Source organism: Lissotriton helveticus, chromosome 6, assembly GCF_964261635.1.
Source record: "Lissotriton helveticus chromosome 6, aLisHel1.1, whole genome shotgun sequence".
Classification (NCBI taxonomy): domain Eukaryota; kingdom Metazoa; phylum Chordata; class Amphibia; order Caudata; family Salamandridae; genus Lissotriton; species Lissotriton helveticus.
This window is the reverse complement of record NC_136067.1, coordinates 828,486,851-828,507,118: the sequence shown is the minus strand read 5'-3', so window position 1 is coordinate 828,507,118 and position 20,268 is coordinate 828,486,851. Positions and strand designations below refer to the sequence as shown.

General features: G+C 46.8%; 1 pseudogene; it reads right to left on the bottom strand.

The window, feature by feature from the left end:
- Positions 1 to 803: 803 nt before the first annotated feature.
- LOC144762524 (uncharacterized) lies at positions 804 to 2,015 on the bottom strand (annotated as a pseudogene).
- Positions 2,016 to 20,268: the final 18,253 nt, after the last annotated feature.

The window sequence follows — 20,268 nt, the reverse complement described above, 5'->3', positions numbered from 1 at the left end:
GGGTCCTAGAAAAATAGTAACGCACCCAAAGCCCATATACAAATAATTCCTTTTGATTTAAGAAATTCATTTATCAAAAAAGACATACAAAAAAATATATATATACAACAATAAGGGCGCTCATAAGGTTACACAAACAGTGTTACAAGTATTTACAATGACAAGTGTAAACAAATGAATAGTGGCTGAGGGAAGTTGCAAGGGGCAGGGTTCCAGATAAAACTGAAACACAAAACAGAAACAATGTTTCCTCATCACTTAGAGTCACATCTTGGCGTCAGAGGCGTTTCGACCCATTACTATTTCAAGAGTCATCATCAGGACAAAATATCAGTCGGAAAGTGATGCAAGTCGGCATGCTGGTGGGACGAGGCGGGTAAAATTTGGCATCTGCATGAACACACTGATCTGGTTTCCTTTCACCAGCATGACCGCTGGACTGTTTACAATCTCTTGGATTTACTATTAGATTAAATCTACTCTACTGTGACCAAATGAGTTGGTCCAGTCCTTTTAAGAATTATGGATTTAATCATTGTATATCATTTTCGTCATCCATCGCCTTTTGACATTCCATTTGAGTTCTCTTTTTTCGCATTTGCTACTTTGGATGTTGTGTGCCTTAAGCACATTCTAAATAGATATGTTATTCTTGATGACACAGACATTGAAATCAAGTGGATGCTCTTATGTCCTGGACATAACTCAGAATTGTCTTGTGCACCGACATTCTGATGCTTGTCCAAAAAGTGAGTAAGTATGTAATGGTAAATAACACATTAATGACACAATACCATGTGAGCTCATAATTTTAAAAACTGTTTTTGTGGGGCTAAAGAGACAACTCATTGTCTAATTTTAATTTTAAAATAAATATCACACATACGCCTTTCTACAGCTCTTTTTGCCATCCTTCGAACAAAATGCGTGCACAGCCCTCCCATACGGCCAAGTTTTGAGCCTGGCTCGCACGAAAATTGGATCCCTTTGAGTGTAGCCAACAAGATGTTACTCATATCAGGGTGGCCATTTTTCTTTTCCTCTGACAAACCATGCTCCAGTCATAACAGTTTATATACTTTGTGCCGGTCTAGAAAGATACAGATATGACAGATTGTTCTTAACGTGTATGAAACGTATAGATACTCGTGTTCATTAATTTTATGGCCGTAATAGAGGTTATAGAAGTCACGTTTAAGACATGTGTTCACAACAATCGCAGCAAAACCTTTACAGGCCATATATCATCATAGGGTACACCTGAGGCTTCCTTTTCAAAATCTGTGATATTGTAGGTACAAACACATTTCTTAGGTGGCTCTTTTTTTGGATTGTTGAACTTTCAGTCTGTTTTGAACAGCATAAGCAGTAAAAATGTACGGCGTTAACTGCTGGCGACTTCTCCTCTACTCCGACTCTTTTTGCTGATGCTCTCTATGGTTCCAAAAAGAAAGAAAGACAAACGTTTAGTTAAAATTAAAATATAACCTTATACACGATATAAGGAAGTGACTATAAGGATCTTTACTAACCTCAGCATTTTAGAGGGACTCTAAAGCAGTTCTGAAATCTTGAGAGTCACTGAGATCCATTGAGGCACTACTGGCGTCGGAATTTTCTCACAGCTGTTGCACGACAATAGCCTCCGGAGTTGGATCCTTTAGAAACCGCATTTCTTCATAGACTGGTGAGTTAGGAGCTATTATAGATTCTTCACTATCTTCCATTCCGATGAAGTTGTTTCCAGCAGTTGCTTCATTACTCAAGGTTTTGTTGCCTCTGCTGGAGCCCTTAATAGGGGATATCAGTTGCGGTAAATATTAGAGGCTGAGCGTTTCCAAATGGCCACAGAGCTCCTCGTCAAAACCAGTGACGTTGTGACCATCCTCTTTAAGACCACCCTGCTGAACATTCTGCTCCATCGTCGCTGGTGTCAGGTTGCGATAATATCTTTCGATAGTGTTCAAACCACCATTAGAGGGCTTCTTTTTGATGAAGTGGCTGTATCTCTTCATAACAACTGAGCAATCTCTTTCTGGAGGGTTGCTGCTGGGTTTGGCATGGGCTGTTTAGGGGGCTCCTCACATATATTCTAAGCATAAGAAAGTGGGCATAATCCTTGGCATCACATGATGGTCACATTATCTCCAGGGGCAGTGGTTTGTCGCTGGTTGCCGCATAGCCCTAACCACTTTTTAGGGACATTAGTGCGTAACCAGGGTGATGCCACAACACACGTGACCCAACATGGTCATGTGATCCCCCACAGAAGTGGCATAATTTCTGGGGATTACCCCAGGGGCCCAGAAGTCTCAGTAATGGAAGTGACATCACTTCCGTGGCAAGATAACTGTCACTTTTTGCTTGATGTCAAAGGTATCCCTTTGTACTACTAGCTTACAAGACTATATTACAGAGATGGATTTATTTAAATAATTTTAAATAAATCCACCTGTGAACTTTAATTTATCTGACTTTTCATCCAGGCTTCCACTGAATTTAGGCAGAGACAGTGTAGTAAGTAGGGTTCAGTGGAATAAAGTAATCTCAGGAATTTCCACTCCAACCCTAATTTACGCTTTACGGCCTACCTACCACCCCATTTTAGGTCTCGCTGAGTCGCGCGCATGGGCTGCTCGCAGAGACATTTAGAAGCTGCTTTGGGAAGTTCTCCCAAAGCGGCGACCAGCTTGCTAGAACGTGCAACAGGCACGTGCGATTGCGTGTGCATGCCTTGCGTGTTTTAGCGCGTCATCGCGATCACTTTTGCTTTCACAGCGATCGTAAATGCGATGACTTTCGTTGCCAATACTTTTTGTTGATGTGTCTGCAGACTCAGCAGTCACTTCATATTGAGCTTGCAGTGTTTCATAACAGTGACGTCGGGTGGCCTCTGTCCCTTTCGTTCTAAGAGGTCAGCTGTGCTATTGCATTCTTATAGCCTTCCCTGGCCCTTTAGAGAAATTCTATGATCGGTGACACACAGAAAATATGCTAAGAATTTCCATCTTACAACATGAATCCTACAAACACTCCACCCACCCCCGACAATCCCAGATTTCTGTTGTGTTCACTTTTGATTTTTCGTGGAACTTTGGTGCCCATAGTAGTAAACTACTGCAGTGGTATTTATTACATGAAATGGGCAACTAGGCAGGATCAGCTAGAAGCTTCACGTATCTTGTTATGTTTTTATTACCGTTCCTGGACCGTGGCCGTCTCAAGCTGACCTGTCACAGGAGGGGCGTGAATCGCATGACTTTATTATGTCGAGTTCTCACCAGTGGCGATGGCAGGTGCAGTAAGTTAAGTGGCGTTTATCTGTTGCTTCCACACCCTTCATTCTCAAATGATGGTAACCTGAGCACTTCAACCTTGACCTGACCCGTAGTTGATGCGATGGTCTGGGTGCGAGGATATGAATGAATCATGAGGGATCTGCAGATATTTCCTTTTGAAGTCAAAGTGTCCCTCCCGGCGTAGAGAGACTGTTGTGTCTTCTGCCCTGTGACGTGGACCATTAGCAGCTGCTCACCTGTCCCTGTCCCATGATATCAGCCGGGTTTGAAAAGTTGATAACTCTTGAGACCCTACCCAACACCGAGACTATTACCGCATACAGTCGGGGTGTCCAATCTCGGTCCTGGAAGGGTTTGCTCCTATGCTAGATTTTCATCATAACCACAGACTGTGTCGTTGTATATGCTTTTAATGTAGATGCTCTGTATTCGAAAATTCTGAAAATGTGGCATGGATCTAGCCTTCCTGGATCTTCATTGGGCATCTGCTCTAGAGTGGCACTTTGAAGCTCACTGTTACTTAATTGTCACATTTTCTAAAACGGTTTATTTTCTGAGTTTAAGAGCTTGCCTATTAAAGATTATTTTTGGTTTGACCTTTAAAACAGCTGTCTCGCCAAACTATTGCATTTTCAAAAAGCATAATATATAATAGACCTGCAGGGTGGCCCCAAAAGTTTAGGAGCCACAGCGAGAATTTTGGGTCCTAAGATATTTATGGGGCGAGCGTTACTCACTCTGTAATATTGAAGTACTTCATTTCTATGGCAGTGCCGCTTTGTAGTGTTCAAGTTACTGAAATAAAGCACCGAACCCCGAATCTGCCAGAGGGGTAAAACACTTGCTCATCCTTGTAGCATCGCATTATCACATAGATTCATCAAGCATTTTTGCGAGCGCAAACAGTGCGCATCGCAAAATTCGGCCGTTTGCGCACGCAAAAATGGCATTTGAGATTCATCAATGGATCATGTACTCGCAATTTGAAAAATCGCAAATAATTGCGATTTTTCAAATTGCGATCGCATTTAAGGAATCTCAATTAGAGATTCCTTAAATGCTATTCGTGATCTATTTCTGAATTGCGAAATCGCTATTTTTGCCCGCTATTTACCGCGAAGTCTGACTTCGTGGTAAATAGCGAAATCTTAGAAAAATGCACTTTAGTGCATTTTTCTAAGTAGGATGTTACACACACACATGTCCTTTGGACTTGTGTGTGCGCAACATCAGTCTACAATTACATTTCAGGGGTGCTACAGGGTGTCCTTTGGACACCCCTGCACCCTTGAAATCGCACCCTTATTTGCGATTAGCAAATTGCAATTTGCTAATCGCAAATAAGGAACATGTAGAAATCGCAATTTTTTTTGCGATTTCTACATGAATCCCGTTTTGCGAGTCTTTAATAGTGATTCCTTAATAATCGCTATTAAGGACTCGCAAAACGGGACATTGATGAATCTATATGTAAGTGTATTCCTCCTTCAGGCGCCAGCTGGCTCAGCACCTAGTTGCCACTCCAGGACACCCCTTTATGTGTTACCTTCAGAGAAGCACAAGTAACTGTTCGAGGAGAAACATTGAGGCACTAAATCTAGATAAACGTCGGGGTTGGCTAGATTATGCCACAAGAAGTTGCAGTTATACTACACAATAATACCACAGAATTATTCTATAGCATTATTTCACTATTTTGTCATTTTAACACGGACATGCCCAGGCAAAGATTTCACCGCATTAGATCCTGTTTAACACCTGATTACAGCATTTAGCAACTGAAAGGTGACCAATTAACCTTTGCAAAGAATCTGCTGCCGCACCGCAAAGCACCACTTTCGGCACCTTTTAGTAACTTTTGATGGGTTGTAGCAACAAACAACTATTTTTAGCTTAACCCTTCAGGGCCGGACTGAGAACCAAAACCGGCCCTGGCAAAGTGCTCGGCCGGCCCCCTGAGGGTGCGACCGAGCTCTTTGCCGGGGCCGGTTTTCGGCCGATTTTGTTACAGGGCCGATTTTGCAGCTTTGCTGCAAAAACGGCCCCCAGGGCCCAAAACCGGCCCCCACCTTTGCGGCGCACCGGGGGATTGCCCGGTGCCTGCAACGGCCAGTCCGGGCCTGTAACCCTTCAAATGATACAGCAGAAGGTGGATTATGAGGTAGGGGCAGTAAACTCCTGTAATGTGAAATGTAATGTGGACGGAAATTTACATTTACAAATGTCTGCAAGGAAAATGCAACCTCTGGCTCATAGATTGCAACATGTAAGATCCTCAATACATTCCATAGATATTGAATTCCCTTATTGTGCTGGCAACTGATTGCTAATTCCCCACTGCAGGTGAAAGAAGGAAGCGTGGAGTTGCAACAGTGGGAGATGGATAGGTAAGGTGGCAAATAGCAATGGAGCTATCCTGCCCATATTGGACTGCAGAGTGACAAACTGCAGGCAACCATGCGTCCCAGATTATTCTTCACCATGATCTTTGGTACATTTGCCCGGCAAGCACAAGTGTTCATGTGAAGAAATGTATCTTGCTATTGGTGGACAACAGATAATGGCAGAGGCCTGACAGGAGCAAAATTGAATGTTATGATTTGTGATCAATAAGCTTATCAATCAATCAAAGCATTTATATAGCGCACTACTCACCCAGAGGGTCTCAAGGCGCTAGGGGAGGGGGATCCGCTACTGCTCGAACAGCCAGGTCTTGAGTTGCTTCCTGAAGGCGAGGTGGTCCTGGGTCAGGCGGAGGTGGGTCGGGAGGGAGTTCCATGTCTTGGCGGCGAGGTAGGAGAAGGACCGTCCCCCTGTGGTGGCTCTTCGAATGCGGGGGACGGCAGCGAGGGCGTGGCCGGTCGATCGGAGCTGGCGTTTGGGAGAGTAGAAGTTGAGGCGACTGTTGAGGTACCCTGGGCCTTGGTTGTGTAGGGCTTTGTGTGCGTGGGTGAGGAGACGGAAGGTGATCCTCTTGTTGACCGGGAGCCAGTGCAGGTCTCTCAGGTGTCCGGAGATGTGGCTGCGACGGGGGATGTCCAGGATGAGTCGTGCTGAGGCGTTCTGGATCCGCTGGAGTCTCTTCTGGAGTTTGGCGGTGGTTCCGGCGTAGAGGGAGTTGCCGTAGTCCAGGCGGCTGGTGACGAGGGCCTGGGTGACCGTCTTCCTGGTCTCGGTGGGGATCCACCGGAAGATCTTACGTAGCATGCGCAGGATGTTGAAGCACGACGAGGAGACGGCGTTGACTTGTCTGGTCATGGAGAGGGAGGAGTCCAGGATGAATCCCAGGTTGCGTGCGTGGTCTGTTGGTTTGGGTGCGCTGCCCAGGGCGGGGGGCCACCAGGAGTCGTCCCAGGCGGAGGGTGAGGATCCCAGGAGGAGGACTTCCGTCTTGTCCGAGTTCAGTTTCAGGCGGCTGTTCTTCATCCATTCGGCTACATCTTTCATCCCTTCGTGAAGGTTGGCTCTGGCGGTGGCGGGGTCGTTGGTGAGGGAGAGGATCAGCTGGGTGTCATCGGCGTAGGAGATGATGTTGAGGTTGTGCTGGTGTGCGATGGCTGCGAGGGGGCTCATGTAGACGTTGAAGAGGGTAGGGCTGAGCGAGGAGCCTTGGGGAACGCCGCAGATGACTTCGGTGGCTTCAGATCTGAACGGTGGGAGGCGGACTCTCTGTGTCCTTCCGGCGAGGAAGGAGGTGATCCACTCCAGTGCCTTCTCCTGGATTCCGACGTTGCTGAGACGCTGTACTAGTGTACGGTGGCAGACAGTGTCGAAGGCCGCGGAGAGGTCTAGGAGGATGAGGGCTGCTGTTTCTCCGTTGTCGAGCAGTGCTCGGATGTCATCGGTGGCTGCGATCAGGGCGGTCTCGGTGCTGTGGTTGGCCCGGAAGCCAGACTGCGAGAGGTCGAGGGATCCGTTCGTCTCGAGGAAGGCAGCCAGCTGCTTGTTGACGGTCTTCTCGATGACTTTTGCAGGGAACGGGAGCAGCGAGATGGGGCGGTAGTTCTTGAGGTCGGTGGGGTCAGCTGATGGCTTCTTGAGAAGAGCGCTGAGTTCGGCGTGCTTCCAGCTCTCCGGGAAGGTAGCGGTGTCGAAGGAGGTGTTGATGATGTCCCGCAGGTGGGGTGCGATGACAGCGTCGGCCTTGTTGAAGACGTGGTGGGGGCAGGGGTCGGTCGGAGATCCGGAGTGGATGGAGTTCATCGTGCGGACGGTGTCTTCGGTGCTGATCGGGGTCCAGGCGCGGAGGGTGGTGGTGGGGGGCGGTGGTTCGGTCATGGCGTGCGTTGGTTGAGTGCTGAAGCTGTTGTGTATGTCCGCGATCTTGTTGTGGAAGTAGGTGGCGAGGGAGTTGCGGAGGTCTTGCGAAGGGGTGATGTCGTTGTTTCCGGCGTTGGGGTTGGAGAGCTCTTTAACGATGTTGAAGAGTTCCTTGCTGTTGTGTGCATTGTAGTCCAGTCGTTCCTTGAAAGCAGTTTTCTTGGTGGCACGGATGAGTTGGTGGTGTTTTCGGGTGGCGAGCTTGAGGGCGGTCATGTTGTCCGGAGTTGGGTCTCTGCGCCAGGTTCTCTCGAGGTCTCGGCAATTCTTCTTGGAGCTCTTGAGTTCGTCGGTGAACCATGGGGCTTTCTTGCTGCCGGGTCTGCTGGGGGGGCGAGGTCGTCTGCGCAGTCGCTGATCCACTTGGTGAGGTTGGTGGCCGCTTGGCTGGGGTTCGTTGCGCTGGTGGGTGGATTCTTGCTCAGGGAAGACGTGAGCTGGTCGGCTGTGATCTTGTTCCAGCTTCTGCGTGGGGCCTGTTGTTGTTGGTGGTGGATCGTGGTCCTTTTGAAGCTGAAGTGGACGCAGCTGTGGTCCGTCCAGTGTAGTCCGGTGGCGTGGCTGAAGGCGATGTCCTTGCTGGATGAGAAGACGGGGTCGAGTGTGTGTCCGGCGTAGTGGGTGGGGTGGTCACCAGTTGCTTGAGTCCGAGGTTAGCGAGGTTGTCCAGCAGGGTGGTGGTGTTGCGGTCGTTGTTGTTCTCCAGGTGGAAGTTGAGGTCCCCGAGGAGGATGTAGTCAGCGGAGAGGAGGGCGTGTGGGCTGATGAAGTCGGCGATGTCCTCGCTGAATTGTGTGCGTGGTCCATGGGGTCTGTAGATGAGGGTGCCTCTGAGGGTGGTCTTGGGGTTGATGTGGACCTGGAAGTGCAGGTGTTCGGCGGGTGCGAGGGAGTCGTCGGTGTTGGTCGTGATGCGGATCGTATTCTTGTGGATGATGGCGATGCCTCCTCCGGTCTGGTTGATACGGTCCCTACGGATGATCTTGTAGCCGTCTGGGATGGCGATGGCGATGTCGGGCGCTGAAGAGGCGTTCATCCAGGTTTCCGTGTGGAAGGCGACGTCTGGGGCTGTGGTGTCGAGCAGGTTCCAGAGCTCGACGGCGTGTCTGTGGACGGAGCGGGTGTTGAGCAGGATGCATTTCAGGTGGCTGCTGCTGTTGCTCGTCTTGGTCTTGGTCGGTGCTGGAGAGGTGCAGGTCCGGATGCAGGTGAACTTGCAGGAGTGGCAGCAGAAGGGTCCGTGGGTGCGTCTCGGGGTGGCTCAGTAGCAGCCCGGGAGTCTGCCGGCGTTGAGTGCGTAGAGATCGGTGGCGGCGTAGGTCCGGCGGGAGGGCTGGTCACTGCGGGAGCCAGGGGTCCTGGCACTGGGCGCGGTCCAGGCGCGGACGGGCACAGACGGGCTTACCTTTGGCGCACCTTCGGCGCTCATTCGGTGCTCCCGCTGCGCTCGTCCGCTGCGCGGTCGCTCTGGGGGCGTCATAAGAAGGGAGCCGGGAGGGAGGGTCCGCTGGGAGGCGGGAGCTTGAGGTTCAATCGGCTGGCGTGGGGGCGGGCCGCAGGCAGGCAGCGGCGGGAAAGCGGGTGCAGGCAGGCTAGGCGGGCGGCCCTGCGGCGGCTGGGGGGCTGAAATCGGCGTTGGCGCAGTGCGGCGTTGGTCACAGGCAGCAGGAGGCTCAGGAGGGCTCAGGAAGCAGGAGAGGTGAGGAGCGTGGGGGCGACCAGGCCGAGGGCGCAGTGGTCGCTCCCGAGTGGCAGACTAGGTCCCCTTAAGAAGGGAGCCGGGAGGGAGGGTCCGCTGGGAGGCGGGAGCTTGATGTCCAATCGGCTGGCGTGGGGGCGGGACCACAGGCAGGCAGCGGCGGGAAAGCGGGTGCAGGCAGGCTAGGCGGGCGGCCCTGCGGTGGCTGGGGCGCTGAAATCGGCGTCGGCGCAGTGCGGCGTTGGTCACAGGCAGCAGGAGGCTCAGGAGGGCTCAGGAAGCAGGAGAGGTGAGGAGCGTGGGGGCGACCAGGCCGAGGGCGCAGTGGTCGCTTATGAAACTAAGTACAGAATTGATTATGTATACCATCAAATATTGTGATGCACATAAGTTGACTTATAAATACAAGATTGCAACTTGATAAATTGTGTAAAGAGTGATTAAGTTGTTTAGGTGTGAAGTAACACCAAGTGAACAGTGCGCGACTGCAACAAGTACCATTACTTGTCTTATTTATAGAGGCCTGACAGAGACTTGCTCATCAGTGGTGGGATTGGCCTGAGGGCTTGGTGGGCCAGAGAAACGTTGCCAACGCACCTGAAGGAGGAGCTGGGATGGCAGGTTATATAGAAGGTCTCCAGGTAAGATCACTGTAGACAGATGTTTTGTGAAAAGAAATAAGATGACCCCAAAACAAAAATGGCCATGTATTTTTTAATGCGATGAGTGAAATTTAGGGACTGTTGCACACAGTGCCTTAAAGTGAGAAAGGGACAAAGGGGCTTATCTATGAGAAAGTAAAGCAGCTCAGTGCCGCAGGCCATTTGGCTGCACAGTGCTGAGTTACTTTCAGAGCACTGGGATGCGTCATATTTACAACAAATATTACAGATCTCTGTGCTTTCCCCTGCGCTGGCACACAATTGGCTGCCATGCGCCAACACAGGCACCCTTGCACCATGGTGCAAGAGTGCCTTCGTTGCGGGGATGATTGTTTTTGTGCAGGAAGAGACACCTTCCCGCACAAAAACAATCACAAGAGGCGTTTTCCTCTTTCTACGAGGAGAAATAAAATATTTCTCCTCATTGCACATCCTTACGCCTCCCCTGGGGAGGCGTAGGATTCTGACACATTTCCAGGTTTACGAAACCTTGCAAATCTGGGCATGCAGCAGAATCCATTGGTGTTGTGTGGGAACACCCATAACATCACCCATGGAACACCCCTTTCACGCAAAGTGCTGCGTGAGAAGGGGACGTATTTACAAGGACACGAAAAGCCATGCAGGGTGGCTTTATGTGTCCTTGTAAATATGGAGCACCAATTTGCGCTGCCGGTGCTTTTCAAAAAGTGGCGCACTGGTGGCGCAAGGGACTTGTAAATATGCTCCAAAATCTGTGAGCTTTAATGTCACTGAGTAGTGATCCAAGAGAAAAAGAGGCCAGACATTAGGAACCTAGACATGTGGCCAATAACAAAAGTTGGCACAGTCAAGATGCGGTATCCACCAGGGTAATGCTAAGAATCAATGGGAATTCAAGAGGTATCACATATTAAGTGGCGATATAGTGGGAAGGGATCCAATGACTACTTAGAAGACTCTCAGGGCCCCCTAATCTAAGTTGACTTCACGATGCACATCGGATTCATGAAGGGGGCTCTAGGAGCTGCAATTACATATGCTAGCATTGGATTAAAAGTGTCTGAAATGCAAATGGAATGACAGCAACCCTTCTCGTCCTGTAATGCCAAAATGATGAAGATAATGTGTCCTGCTTTTGAACCCATCAACATTTCTAGGTGCCAATACCTTGCCAATAAATCATATTATTTATTATTTATTTGAAAGTTTTATATAGCGTGAACCAGACCCTTGCGGGTATCAGAGCGCTTTACAGGGTAGGTGTCAAAGTTACATAAATACAAATAAAATAACATAGGTTCAATGCTGGTCAATGATATTAAAACCCATCCCCCCAGTGCTACCGATAACATGGTTGGCTCAAGACCTAATAGTGCTTCCAGTGCCTAATTTGTAAAAGAATGAGAGTTGGTATCCAAAGCTCTGCTTAGAAGCTCGTGGCTTGTGCAATCAAATATTGGCGCGCAAAATGCATAATGTTAAATCCACCTCATACCTCTTTAATCCACTACCAGACACTCCCTGCCTCTTTAACTCTCTCTTTCAGGTTCCTGGCGTCTCCCTTTGTCACATTTTTTCCTTCTTTCTCTTTCTTTTTCTTTCCCCTGTGTTTGTGTTTCCCCCTCCCTTCCTCCATGTAAATGTCTGATGATGAAAAATAAGTAGGTCCCCAAAAATGAGTGGCGGTGGGCCCCATCGGCAACAACCAGCTCAAATTAAGCACCTCGTCTTCCCATGAACTCATCTCTCCCCCTCTCTCCTAGACAGATATATGTATGGTGTGATGGCAGTTTGCCCTCTCTTAAATATTCTTTTTTTCTTGTTAGGCCCACAAAAGGCCTTTTAGCGAAGAAACCAGCTCCAGTTGAATTTTATGCATGAGCACAGAAGCCTAGAACCATTTATTTAATGGAAAACAATGTAACGGCGATTATCCTTCAGTCCCTCGCCCATTTTCAATCATTTTAATGCATTTGTCCATTGAAACAAAATGCAGGCGTAACGGTCTCGCTCGTGAACGGCGCGCGCGCTGATGATAACGGATATGAATGAGGCCTAGCTGCCCTGCCGCTGGGAAGCAGGAAAATAAACCCGCGTCGAGTTTTATCAGCAGAACGTCATTTATTTTAAATTGGATTTCGATCGGCACTAAAAAGTCTCTGCGCATAGCCTTCTAGGGGCGCAGAGCTGAATGGGAGGTGGCCTTTCTCTAGAGTGCTCAGGGACGATATTCCAGTGCTTTGTTTATAGAGTGTTTGTGTAGATGCATATTTAATAGAGGGTGGAAAGAAAAGCGAAAGAATGGATGAAAGGTTGCGAAGCTAGGATGGAAGGACAGGAAAGTACTTGGAAGCAGAAAAAATACATTGGCTGTCTGCTTCAGCCCTAAATTCCGATCCCTTTGCAAACACGTGTTTATACAGGTACCGGAATTATGATTTGTGTGATATTTATTATTTATCACACCCTTGAAGTTTCCCTCTGATAACTGGGAAGCCTCGAAAAAAGCAAAATATGAGGAATTTGGGAGCATATTATTTCAAGGCGGGCGATATGAGATTATCGCCGCTTTTGAAGCCGTTTTCGGCCGAAAAGCGGCAATAATTTTATCGCCCTATTAGCAAGCTGTCTCTAACAGCAGTTAGCAACAGCTTTTAGGCGACAGCTACAGGTTTGGGGCCCGCTTTGCATGTCAGCGATATTTATCGCTAATGACATGCAAAGTGGGCGTACCCAACCTGTTAGCGACTGAAAGCAGTCGTTAACACAGCTATCGCCTATTAGCAAGGCAGGCGTAGCGATAAAAAAATTTGCGCTAGGCGCGAATGTCGCCAAAACCTAACACCTGCTCAGACCACTTCTTAGCCTGTATATCCAATGGGAGGTGGATATTCAGGTTAAGTCCCTATTAGCGATAATGCCTGAATATATTCACGCATTTCGCCGCTATCGCCGGATATTTTATCGCTTTGGAGATAAACGTTGCTAATAGCACGTTATCTCTGCAATAAAACCCTGCGATGCACGGCGATAAAAAAATATTGCTAAGCTCATTTAGCAATAAATATCGCTAGTTGTTGATAATATGCCCCTTGATGTGTTAAAAACCGATTTCCACGTCCTAGCCTCTTCCATGCTCATGACGAGCTGAGCTAGTCGTGAGCCACGGCGCTCCGGTGCTCATGACGAGCTCAGCTCGTCATGAGCCGTGGAACGCTCGCATGCGGGGATAATTCCCCTACTGTGCGGAGCGTTCCAAGGCAGGTAATGCACCTGTGACAAGCTGAGCTCGTCATGAGCACAGGAGCGCCGTGCCTCATGACAAGCTCAGCTCGTCATGAGCATGCGGGCGCTGTCCGTGCCCCCCTCCCCCCCAGCACAGCGGGAAAATAACCCCCGCAGCGAAGGGGTTAAGGTATATATAGAGTGGAGCAAATACCTTGTATCCCAAATGTTCCATTTGGAAAGGAGACCTATTATGCAGAAATGGTAACTAGTGCATCACATTCTGGATGTTTTCCCTTTTCCTATGATAAATCCAGCAGTTCTGACCTGATGAAATCTGTCAAGAGAAACAGCAGGGGTACGCACATATTGCACAGGTCATAAATCCGATCCATTAACAAACCTTGATTCCTAAGCATTAAGAATTATCCCCCCAACTCGAAATCAGGGACAGTGAAGGGAAAATATAAAAATGTTCTTACAGCCAGACTCATCAAGCGAAATGCGCTCGCAAAAAGGCCAGATTCTGAGAATCTGGCCCTTTGTGAGTGCAATTTTTGCATTTGGGATTCATCATCCCAAATGCAAAAATCACTAATAAAGAATTCGCAAATTTGCGAGGATTAGCATTTAAGGAATCTCTATTAGAGATTCCTTAAATGCTATTCATGAAACATTTAAAAATTGCGAATTCGCAATTTAGGACCGCTATTTACCACGAAGTCAAACCTGGTGGTAAATAGCGAAAACTTAGAAAAATGCATTTAAATGCATTTTTCTAAGTTGCATGTTACACACACACATGTCCTTTGGACATGTGTGTGCACAACATCAGTGTAAATTCACATTTCAGGGTTGCTACAGGGTGTCCTTTGGACACCCCTGCACCCTTGAAATCACTTTGCTAATCGCAAATAAGGAACATGTAGGAATCGCAATATTTTTTGCAATTCCTACATGCATCCCGTTTTACAAGTCCTTAATAGCGATTCCTTATGAATCGCTATTAAAGACTCGCAAAACGGGTCTTTGATGAATCTAGCAGTTAATGTTTAAGGCTCATGCCATTCGTAATTTCTATAGGCCCAGATTACAAATAGGATATTTACCACAATGGGTGAGTACGAATATCTTGGTATGACGTATTTACTGGATGTGGTGAATATCTCCTGTTTCAAGTGTTTTTTCTCCACATAACCAGTGTTTAATGCACCACATTGTGCATATTTTGCTTTCTTCTCTGGTCCTTTCCTGCTAAACGTTCAATATGTTTGGCCTCCTTAAATCTACCAGGGGAAAAGAGCAGAGGTGCTATAATTATCACACAGCACAGAATTCCAATTCCTGCTCAATCTCCTGTGTGCAGTGTCCCCAGGAATCAGAATGTAATCCTTGCAAACAGGACCTAGTAAGATTTGTGATATCACAGATGCTGGTGAATGATGGAGAATCAGTGACTTCCTGTTATTGGAGTTATCTGATAATATTGATTTCTTTAAATCAAAACACTAATTTATTAATACTTGTGCAAGGGGTTGTCTGAAAATGGCTAGAACGTGAATGCGGTTTTCTCCCCCCCCCCCCCCTCCGCTTCCCTTCCTTCAACCATCCTAGAAATCAACAACTCCCGATTCCAAAGGGAACTGTCTCCCTCCAGCTCCCTTCTGCCCTGGTAATTTAAGTAAAAGAGAGTGGTATCCGCCAGAGCTGCCGACTTTAGAACTATAGGGAACGAGGGTCGAGTCTCGGCCTCTGCTCAGCATACTGTGATTCTAGGCAAATTACTTAATCTGCCTAAGCCTAAAAAATACCTGAGTGTGTGTTATGAAATCTGGCACGTATGTAATACACTCAAATGCTTCTGGTAAATTCATACTGTATACAATTGGAAAAAAGCTATGTCCTTGTTCAGCTAACCCCTATCCACTTGTGCCTAATGCTATTTCCAGAAAATACTGACCTTGTTTACATTCCTCATCATGGTGTCGAAAGTGATCCCAGCTTGTTCTCAGCAATTTAATTCCCACCCAAACCCTAAGCTCTGGTACACAGAATTTTCTTCTTAACCCTACAGTTCTTGGGTGATATCCTGCTTCAGCTTCTTTGCTCTACAGACCTCGCTACACTGGAACACTCTTCCCATAAACCTGAGAGTGCCATCTGTCTGCTGGACATCCAAGAAGGACCCGAAGTCTCTGGGCTAGTGACGACCCGCTCTGGGGTCCGATGGGCCCTCCAGTGATGGACTCCCCCTCAACGCCTCTCCTGGACAATCATCAGTCCTTCAAATGGAAGTACAAAAGTAAAAGTACTTACCATGCCAGGGTACCTCTTTGCTACAGAGAAGAGCTAGCAGCCGCGGCCCGTGGAGGGAGTTCCGGTGTGGCAGACAGGCGGGGCGGGGGAGGGTCAGGGTGGGGATTGATAAACACCGGAATATGGATGATTGCAGGTAAGTAAACAATTAAGTTAAATAAACGAATTTCGTTGCGCGCCCTGCATCACATTTTGCGATGCAAGGCACGGAACAAATTTCGTTTTATTAATTTAATTGTTTACTTACCTTCAATCATCCATATTCCGGTGTCTATCACCCACCACCCTGCCCCTCCCCCGCCCCGCCTGCCTACCCCACCAGAACTCCCTCCACGGGCTGTGGCTGAGAGCTAGAACTCTCAAATACAAAATGCTGAACCTCTACTGAGAAGAGGTACTCTGCTTTTCAAATCAAGAAGTGCAGGTGCTCAGTACCTGACAATACCTGCCTATTTAAAGCCCTAAGGACCTCATTTATGAGGCCCCTTGCGCCGTCGGAACGTCACTTTTTGTGACGTTCCGTGGCACAGGAGCCTGCTCCATATTTATGAGGCAGCACTAAGCCACTTTTTTTTGGCTTAATGCTGGTTGTTAAATATTGTCCCCTTTAAAGCAGTTTTTTACGTTAAAGGGGAGTGCATTGGGTGTTGCTGGGGGCGTTCTCAGCTACACCCATGGCATTTTGACACTGCCCCCGATTTACGAGAAATCATAAATGTGAGGCAGCGCCGAAAACGTACGGAGGTACAACGAGGAGAAATATCTTTATTTCTCCTAATTTTTCTTCTTTCTATGTGTGCTGCATTGTGCAGCACACATAGAAAAAGGAAAAAACCTCTCGTGATTGTTTTTGTGCAGGAAGGTTTCCCTTCCTGCACAAAAACGATCACCCCCTCAACGCAGGCACCTTTGCGCCATGGTGCAAAGGTGCCTGCCTTGGCACAAGAGAAGCCTATTGTCAGCCAGCGAAAAGGACAGGAATGCGCCATATCTCATAGCTACGGCGCATTCCTGCCTTTTTCTTTTGCTGTAGGGCAGCGCAGCTGGAAGGCCTGCTGCCTTGCCATACAGCAAAAAAACCATAAATGAGGCCCTAAATACATGGCTATTTTTATCTATCATGTTTGTGTCGTGCTCGTTGATGAGATGCTTCTTTTTAAAGACACACAAATACAACAAACCATAATAAGAGGAGCTCAGACACTTGACGCAGCACCAGTTACTAGTACAACAATAAATAGCTCAGGTGTCTTTTTTAGGACAGATGTTTACCTAGTGTACACCTTGATAACTGTGTTTAAATTCTGACTTTTTGGCCTCCATGTGCCACTATTAACTTGTAATTAAAACTCCCATGTCAGAAATGAATGCATTGTAAATGAGTATACAATTTCATTGTCATTGGTGCAATTTCTGTGTGCTGCCCCTTTAAATACAATCTGCGGTTCATCCGCGGCTGCCGCTACAGCTCCCAGAGTGCAGATAACTTGCCTGCACAAAGAAGTCTGCGCTGACAAGCCGCTCGCAGCTGACGGTGACAGCCCCCATTAGTAATGGAAATTTACTGATTAGCTGCTGTTAACAAAACATCATCTCCAACCTGAGACAGACAGTTACTCTGTGTAAGAACGCTCTCTCTCTTTTTATATAATCTCAGGGGGATGTGGGAAAGGCATTTCTCATTTAAATGGCTTTAGCCTTTTAATAAATGTTATAGCTTCAACTAATGGGTTAACAATTACTGGAATAATGTCAAGCCGTTTTCAATGAAAAGTTCAAGGAGAAAAATAATTGTTATATTAAAAAAAGACAAGTGCAGATTATCCATCTTGCATAGAGCTCGCATTATTACAGAAAACTGCAAGATACAAAATGGCGACCAGGAAGAGAAATTCTGGCAAAGGATGGTTCTTGAATCGATCCATTCCCGGTTGCAGTTATCAGCTCTGTAGAATCAACACAGTTTTTTGGTTTAAAAAAGACAGAAAACAATGGGGAATATTTACAAGGGGATAGTGCCACGAGAACTTCATTTTTAGTGACATACTGGTGCTGATATCCCCTTCTCCTTATTTTCAAAGCGCCGTTAAGCCACTTAACGCGGCTTAATGCCGCTTTGTAAATAAGGCCTCTTTTCACGCTTTAGTCAGCGTGAAAGGGGCGTGAAATGGGTGTTGCAATGGGCATACCACTACCACACCCATTGCTTTTCGACCCTGCCCCATATTTACAAGGATGGTACAGCGCAAAAAACTAAGGCCAGGTAAAACCTGGAATTAGGATGGCGACACAAGGAGAAATAATTAATTTCTCCTCGTAGTTTGCTCTTTATATGTGTGCTGCATTCTGCAGAAAACATAGAAACAGCAAATCACCTTTCAAGATTGTTTATGTGCAGGAAGGTGTTCCTTCCAGTACAAATAAGAATGGGCCCTGCAGCACAGGCATCCTTGCAACATTCCATCATACAAACACCTTGGGGCACAGGGTCTGGTTGCCCTTCAGTTCAGACACTGGATACCACTTCCCGTCTCCATAGTTCGAAAGGTAGTGAAAGTTGTCTTGTTTTTTAGCATATTAGGGACCAGCAGCACTGAATCCTCCCTGCTCACTACCTTATGCTGTTCTTCATTACCAAAATATGCTTGAATGCCAATGTGGAAAGGCATCTGCCAAAACAAAAAAAAAGCTCCCCAGTGTGATTATGTATATATGAGAATGCACAACCATGCAGGCACATTCATGCATCATCATGTGGTGGCCATATTTGAAAAATGTCTTTGAAACTTTCAAGTCACCATGAGAAGAAGGTGGACATCAATCCTGGAGAGATACATGTAAATAAATGCACAGCATGTGCATTAACAAGAAAGGAGTGGCTGATAGCAACCTGCAGTTGCTGGCTCATACAAAAGAGGGAAAAACAATTAAAACAAGAACAGAGGGGCAGGAAGAAAGGAGGGGTGAGTTTTAAGTCAATGGCAGGATGAGGGAGCAACAAAGGGGCACGTTTTAAGTCAATGCCGGAGATGGGGGGGGGGACTAGTAAAATAAAAAGCTGGATTGGGATGGGCTGTAGCAGCAATGGATGAGCTTGGGGTAGGAGCAACATGGAGATTGTGATGGAGAGGATGTAAGGCAATGTGAGACAGTGGATTATTAGTTGGGGTGGAGGGTAGTCCACCAAAAGGAATAATGGCAGTATTCTTGTTAGGTCTACTAAGATTTCAGTAATTTAAACCTAAGGTCAACCCATGGTAGCTATTGCACACAGCAGACAGGCTTAACTTAAGAAAATGTGCAAAGCATTTAGTAGTACCAACACTTTTAAAAGCTGAAACATACCACAATACAGATTCCACTCCAATTTATAAAAATGTAGAATATTTTAATGAACAAAATGACATAATAGCCACAACAATCCAACAAGGGGAACCAGAGATACACATTTTTAAAATTTGAATTATATTTTACCCCCAAATAGCACAATGTGCCAACCACGAGCAACTGATTGTGCAAGATTGGGACAAAGGTAAGGTTTAAGGCCCATCGCGATGGAGCGCAGGTCAGATACGAGGCTTAGGTTGTTCCTGGTCAAAGATCTACCTTAGACATTTTCTGGAAAGGTAGATCCTCAGCTGGGCAAAGCAGCGGGCTAGATATGAAGATGGGGTCATCGACAATGGATTGACAAAGGGCATGGACTTGGCAAAACCATTGACGAAGGGAGGAAAAGCTCAGAGCCGGAAAAGTCTAGTCTTCACACCCAAAAAGCCCTCAACGTCTATCAGATACTGATCACCGTTGAGTCCAGCGAAGCTTTCTACCTTCAAACTTGGTCTTTTTTCTGGGAGTCAGATTCCTTTAGCAGGGCAAGGCTGCAGTCTGTTCCTGGTGGATGTATGACGTTACAACGCATACTTTTACAACGCATACCTTTACAACGCATTTTTTACAACGCAACATTCATTACAACGCATTCCATTACAACGCATGCCATTGCAACAAATTTTTAGAAACTAACTTAACAACGCATTCCATTACAACGCATACTACCTTTACAACGCATACCATTACAATGCATAACATTACATTGCATGCATGCTAAGTATTGGATAGTGTAGGGGTAAAAATTACTATTCTAACTCCAGGGGGGTGCAACAGTAGGGTAAGTGTTGGATAGTGTAGGGGTAAAAATTACTATTCTAACTCCAGGGGGGAGCAACAGTAGGGTAAGTGTAGGATAGTGTATGGATAAAAATTACTATTCTAACTCCAGGGGGTGCAACAGTAGGGTAAGTGTTGGAAAGTGTAAGGGTACTATGCGTTGTAATGTTATGCATTGTAATGGTATGCGTTGTAATGACATGCGTTGTAGTGGTATGCGTTGTAGTGTCATGCGTTGTAATGGATGCGTTGTAATTGCATGCGATGTAATGGATGTTGCGTTGTAAAAGTTTCGTTGTAATGGTAGTGCGTTGTAAAAGTTGTGTTGTAAATGTTGTTTCCTGATCCTGGTGTATGCTCGATGTTGTCAAATGAGAATCTGAATGTGGCATGCTGAACTGAATCTGTTGCTGTGGAGAAGAACGTAGAGGTAGCTGAGGAGAAGTGAGGCCCACAGGTGATGCACCCTTGGAAGATCTGCTTAGCACGTTGATCTCGGTCTTCCTTTGGTTCTCCAAGCAAAAATTACTTGACAACGTTTATAAGACCTATCTTTTAGGGTTAGTACACTCTGACACTGATCCAGGGTTCCAGGACC